The 6,665-nt window shown below is 32.9% G+C and overlaps 1 long non-coding RNA gene across 1 annotated transcript; it reads left to right on the forward strand.

Moving 5' to 3' along the window:
• The first annotated feature begins 17 nt into the window (after window positions 1–17).
• LOC136065943 (uncharacterized) lies at window positions 18–4,267 on the forward strand. The gene is made up of 2 exons (XR_010627519.1): window positions 18–1,091; window positions 3,820–4,267. It is a non-coding gene; the product is annotated as an uncharacterized LOC136065943 (long non-coding RNA).
• The last annotated feature ends 2,398 nt before the right edge of the window (window positions 4,268–6,665 follow it).

Below are 6,665 nucleotides of genomic sequence, written 5' to 3' on the forward strand. Positions count from 1 at the left end.
AAAAAAAAAAAAAAAAACCTAGTAGGGGATTTGTTGAATATTTGTGGATATATATGTAGGTTCTAATTTATGAATGATCTTGCTTTGAAAGTTAAAGAATGAAGAGATAATAAAAAATAGAAAACTATGTTTTAATGACTTGCTTGAACAAGCTTGAGGGCCACTCAAGCAATGCCATAATGTTCATTCCCTAAATCATTATTTTATTTTTTGTGTCTTGGGAACTATGATAAATAAAATTAGGTATTTTGAAAGGTGAGAGAAATAATATTTAAATGAAATCAGATTTAGAGTATAGAATTTGATATGGGTGTTTTGAAAATTGGTTAGTACGTTCTTATCCTAAATAAGGAGAAAAATTTAGAGATACTTAGAGCATTAACATTGGGGGTGCTAAAACACTCAAAATGCCATTTAGCACCAAACAACAAAAAAGTGGCTCCATCTGATATGCCACTTGGAAAAAAATTTGTAAATTTTTTTTACTATAGCAGTGCTACTTTTTTTTTTGTTAATTAAATTATTCTCTCCTAAATCTCTCACTCATGCCTCTCTCTATCTTTCTCTGACTCTGACTATTTCTCTGACTCATTGCTCATAGTTCTAGGCAATGGGTTTGGTGATGTGGGTTTGATGGTATGGATCTCAATTTGTGATATGGGTTTGGTGGATCTTGGTGTTAGGTGGTGATGTGGGTTTGGTGGATCTCGATGTTAGGTGGTGATGTGGTGATAACTATGGGTTGTGGTGGTGGTTGTGGGTTGTGGGTTTGGTGATGGGGTGTTTACTCTGTGTGTTTTCGTTGTCTCATATTTATTCATTGAACTCGGTTTTTCTTTGAGGGTTACAAGTTGGGGTAGCAATTTTGATTATGCAAAAGTTTGAGATTGTTAAGTTGTTGGAGTTGGTTTATAAATTCAGGTTACAATTGCACATTTTGTTTCTCTGGTTGTTTTGGCGATCGCTAAAAGCCCTGAGTTAATAAGTATGACTTGTCGACGATTCAGATAGTGATGTTAGGTACAATACCTATAGGGAAGGAACTTGAGGATGCTATTAGAGCTAAACTTCCTAATGCCAAACTTGTATAGGTAAACTTCTTTTAATTCCTTTAATGCAGTGATGCTAGGATTGATGTGGTGGTGTTGGGTTTGGTGATGTTGGTTGTGGTAGTTTTTGAGTTGTTGTGTTTGCTATTTTACTTTTTTATTTTAATGGCTTGTATAATAAAATAGTATATAAGATGTAGGTTGAATTATGAAATGGTATATTAAAGTAGCAAAAATAGTAGTTTGGTATACTAAACTAACATTTGTTTAGCACACTTAATAGCACTACCATTGGATGTGCTAAATGCTAAATTTTTAGCATTTAGCACATCAAACACAAAAAAGTCACTTCCATTGGATGTGTCAAATGCCAAAAAATTTTGGTTTGAGTTACAATACCCTTCTACTAATAGAAGGTTATGACAACCATGCTATTTATTTTAATAATTTCTTTCTCCTCTCTTATACTGATCTCTCTCTCTCTTTGGAAAATCCTCCAATTTCTAAATCCTCTCTAGCAAATTCACCTCCACCTCTCTAGCCCAATTGCCACTCCACTAGCCAACAACACAATCCCTACCACGCCCAAAACTTGTTCCCCACCAATTCCACTTGGATTGTCTTCTTTGAGCTCAACATAGCCACTAGATTCGTAGCAAGATTGATCAAGGAAGAAGTAAGGTAGAGGAATTCAATGATGGAGAGAAATGAATTGAAGTTGAGATTTTTGCCGCCACTATTTATGAGTTTAATTTTTGTGAGTTACGATTGGTGGCATTGAGATCAGTGGGTTTGTGGGTTGCAATCGGTGTTTTGTGCAATGGTTGCAATGTGTTGGGTTTTTTAGGGCTGTGATTAGTGGGTTGGTGGCTTGCGATTTCATAGAAATCAGGTTGGGGGTAGGGAGGTTGGGTTTTTGCATTACGCGAATTGCAGCTATAAAATTTTGGGTTTTTGGTGTTTTTGCAAGTTATGGGTTTTTGTATATCTTGATTTGAAGAAATTAGGTTGATTTTGTGGGTTTTGCATTTGGGTTTTATGTATTTGCAAAATTTGGTGGCGGTGGCGGTGGTGGTGGTGGGGGTTTGTGGCTAACTAGGTGGTGGTGTGTGTTTTTATTTTTAATAATAAAAGGTATGTATTATTTTAATGGGAAATGTTTATAATAAGAGATGAGATGTAAGGTATAATATTAAATACTATACTAAAATAGATAAAGTAATTTTTTGGTGTGCTAAAAATATGATTTGTTTAAAATATCTGATACAGTTGCTCTAAAAATAAATAAATAAAATATTATTTTATTGAAAATATCTCTCTCTTTTCTCTGCCTCTCTCTTGTATCTCCCTTCTTTCACCTCTTTCCTATCTCAGCTACGTCTCTCTCCTCACAAACATCACCTCTCTCACTCTCTGGCCTATCTCTTCTCCCTTCTTTCTAACTCTTAATCTCTCTCTCAGACCTCTCACCGTGGGTTTCATGGGTTAATATAGGTTTACGGGTTGTGGGTTGGTGGGTCATGGGTTGGTTGCTTACATTGTGGTGGCGTGGGTTTTAAGGTGGTGGTGTGGGTTGTTGGATGTATGGGTGTGGGTGGTGGGTTTCACGAGTTGTGGCTTTGGCATGGGGGTTGTGGGTTGGCTGGGTTTGGTGGTAGTGGGTTGTTGTGGTTTGGTGGCAGTGGCTATGTGGATTTTGGCTGTGACGGTTGTGTGGGGTGAAATTTTGGTTGTGGGTTGTTGCGGTTTGGTGGTGGTGGTCATGTGGGTTTGATGGAGTGAGAGAGGAAAAGAAGGAAGAGAGAATTGATTTGTTTATATTATTTGTTTGTATAGTTTATCTTATTTTAATAAGTTGTATATAAAAATAAAAAATAAAATGTTTGGTGAATTGTAAAATGAGGTGGTAAAATAGATAGAATATGTTTTTAAGATGTAAAATAAAGTGGTATTCAATCTCTGATATTGGTGCCCCTAAGATTTAAAATTAAGGGCTTGTTTGGTAAAAGATTTCTAATATAGTTGTTTAAGTATTGTGAAAATACTTTGGGTTAAAATGTATTGTGAAAATATGTGTTATGGTATTTAGCGTCTGTTTGGTATGTGAATTCAAACACATGTTTTCAGTTTTTAAATAACGTTACATGTATTTCTACACACTTTTTCACTCACATGTATTTTTAAAAAAACTGAAGCAAATTCAAATATATGTTTTTAGTTTTTAAACAATATTACATGTATTTTTACACACTTTTTTACCCATATGTATTTAAAAAAAAATTTGAAAATAGTTGTTTAAACACACGTATCAAACAAATTCTAAATACTGAAAACTATTATTTAAATAATAATACCAAATAGACCCTAAGAAATCTAGGACCGCACGTATGCTCAAACGCCTTACCACAACTAAAGATCAAGCAAACTACGTTTGATAGAAGAATTTTAGTAATATTGTTTAAATATTTTTGATATACATGTGAGTAAAAAGTAAAAAGTATGTTAAAATATATGTAACGTTTAAAACGTAGGTTATAACTAAACTATCAAACACCCTCCTAAACGTCAAGCAAGTAATCCACTCACACGATTCCAGTTACGTCAAATGGTTGAACAAGTTGTATCACTCACTTTCCGTGACAGTCTAGAGGAATCTGATGTGACTTGTCAGTTCTGCAGGGACCTAGGGGGGTGGTCCCTGACTTGACTAATGCCAAATACTGCGTTTCTTTTATTTATTATTATTGACTCGCTTTCTTGACTATTGCAGGGATGCGTACTGCGATTTAATCCTATGAACTTGAAACGAAGTTTCGTAGTGCCTTCAGAAAAGAGTTAAAGTACAAAAGTAAGCAGGCTTTGGCCCTCAGAAATTGCCTGGAAAAGCAGTGGGAACAAATAAAAGGGGACGAGGTTTCTTATTTTCTAACCCATAGCAGACGGTTGGGAGAAAGTGGCCAAATTGACTAAAAAAGTCATTGTCATCTGGATTAGCATTGTCCCCTCTTCCTCTTGTCGCTGTCGCTCTAGGATCGTGCTACGTGCCTACGTCTATGATCTTAGCAACTCTACGACTAGGAGAGCTGAATTATTTGTCTAAATTCGATAATCACAAAACCCAAAGCAGAATTCTCCATTCTCTTGTGTTTTTTTTTTTCTGCTCTCCTCACTTGTTGCCTCCAATTAAAGTCATACGAATAAGAGTATTCACATTGTGTGATGCAACAACTTTTTTATTTTTTTATTTTTTGGGTAAACTGAAATTCAATAACAAAAACTTAGAACAGTTTATTTAGTTTTTTATTAAAAAATTTTTGTTAAAAATGTTTTAAATTATACTTGCATCTTGAAAAATTTTGAAATAGTGAAAAAAAGAGAAAAAGTTAAGTTTTAAAAAGTTACATAAGAGTTAAAATTTAGGGCCTGTTTAATAGGACATTTCAAACACTTACTTTCAGTTTTTAAACAACATTATACATATTTTTACACTTTTTTACTCACATGTATTTTAAAAAATTACAAAGAACACTATTTAAACTCATCTACCACACGGGCCCTTAAAAGTTAAAACTTAAAATTGATGTCAAACTTACCTTAAGACACTCAAAACTTACTTCATCTAGATTTGTATATTTCAAAAAATTTGCAATCTTACCTATTTATAGGTTGTAAAGAATTTTTTTTTTTTAATCTTATGTAAAGAAAAATTCTTATTTTTATTAGGTATGTATTATTTTATAGGCTGTATATAAAAAGTAATTTTTAGGTATTTTCGTAGCACGAAAAGTGATGTTTTCTCCTCTCACATTCATAGTTCATTCATTAAATTCATGATAGGGTACGTCATATATATAAGATGATGAAACACCATTTTTTTGTATTCCGGAAGTATCTAAGAATTTTCTTTTCTCTTTATGGTGTAGGATTGTAGATAGAAAATATATTGTTTTAATATGATGAAGTGTAGAATAAAAAAAGAGAGATATATGGTGTGTTGTAAAAGTGATAATGCAAAATAAATAAAGTGATTTTTTGTGATAAAAAAAATCCTTTTTTTTTTTTTTTTGCAAAAGCTTATGAAAATGCTCTAACTTGCCCATTTGGTATTATTGCAAGGAATAAAGTTAAAAAAAAATATTTATAAATAATATAGTATTTTAAACATGTGACATCTTTTACCAGGACACTAATTGATTTTAAACGTTGGTTGTAAGAGAAGATTGTTTTTACAATCTTGTCAATATAATATCAGGTTATTTGACTTTTTGCATAAAATGAGTTAAAGTATAATTGCACTTTAAAATTTAAAAATTTGTATATAAACAAAACAAGCTGAAAACTAAACAAAAAAAAATTAGCGGCAAATAGACACCTAGAATCATAATTGAAAAACTTTTAACATTTTGATAAATTATAGTGAATAATATTTTAAAAAATTAAAATTTATAAAGCATATATAATAAATTGTAGAGTTTTTTTACCAAACTTTTTTTTTTTTTTTTAATACTAAAGTTTAGAGCTATTGTATGCTTTGGTGAGATCAAGAAAGAGTGTATTTGGATAGAGGGAGAGGAGAGGGGGTATCTTACCCCTTATTTGGATGTTTTGGATCAAAAAGTGTGTTTCAATGAAACTTATCCGAATGTTTTTTAAAAAGGGGCAGGATGATATTAATGATCAATTGGTTTTGTTGGAACTGAAAATATTTTCAGTAAAGACATTTACAAGTGTGTGGTGTGACCTACCATGAAAAGGGGAAAAATATCATATCAAAACCTATCCGCCACCACAAGATTAGAACAATCCACCTTACCACCCACCAAATTGGAGCAACTCGATCCAACCAACCATCAAATTGACACTTGTTCTAGCATTGAAGAGATTAATAATTTAAAGAAGCAGTTGTCAAAACAGTTTACAATGACGGATTTGGGAGCTTCAAAACAAATCATTGGTTTGAGAATTACTAGAGACAAGGTCAATGGTACACTGAAGCTTCACAAACAAAGTATCTGAAGAAGGTTCTCAGCAAGTTTAACATGAATGAAGCTAAACCAATAAGCACACCATTGGGTAACCATTTTGGACTAAGTAAAGATTAATCACTAAAGATGGAACAAGAAATGGACCATATGAGCAAGGTACCCTATGCCTCAACTATTGGTGGTCTTATGCATGCTATGGTGTGTACAAAACCAGATATTGCACATGCAATGGTAGTTGTAAGTAGATACATAAGTAGGCCAGGAAAATTAGCATTAGAAAGCAATCAAGTGGATTCTCAAGTATCTAAGAGGTTCATTAGATAATGTGTGTTTAGTTTACAAGTGTAGTTTTGAAACTGCAGGGTTATGTAGATGTTGATTTGGCCAATGATGTTGACAACAAAAAAAGTATTACTGGGTTTGTATTTACTCTAGGTAGAACAACTGTATCTTGGGCTTCAAATTAGTAAAAGATTGTTGCTCTGTCTACTATAAAGGCCAAGTATGTTGCATCGACTGAAGCTATGATGAGATGATTTGACTACAAAGTTTCTTGGATGAATTGGGTAAGAAGTAGGAGAAAGATATTGTACATATTGACAACTAGAGTACTACTTTTCTTGCTAAAAAT

Source organism: Quercus suber, unplaced genomic scaffold (genome assembly GCF_002906115.3).
Source record: "Quercus suber isolate HL8 unplaced genomic scaffold, Cork oak 2.0 scaffold_1361, whole genome shotgun sequence".
In the NCBI taxonomy this organism is placed as follows: Eukaryota; Viridiplantae; Streptophyta; class Magnoliopsida; order Fagales; family Fagaceae; genus Quercus; species Quercus suber.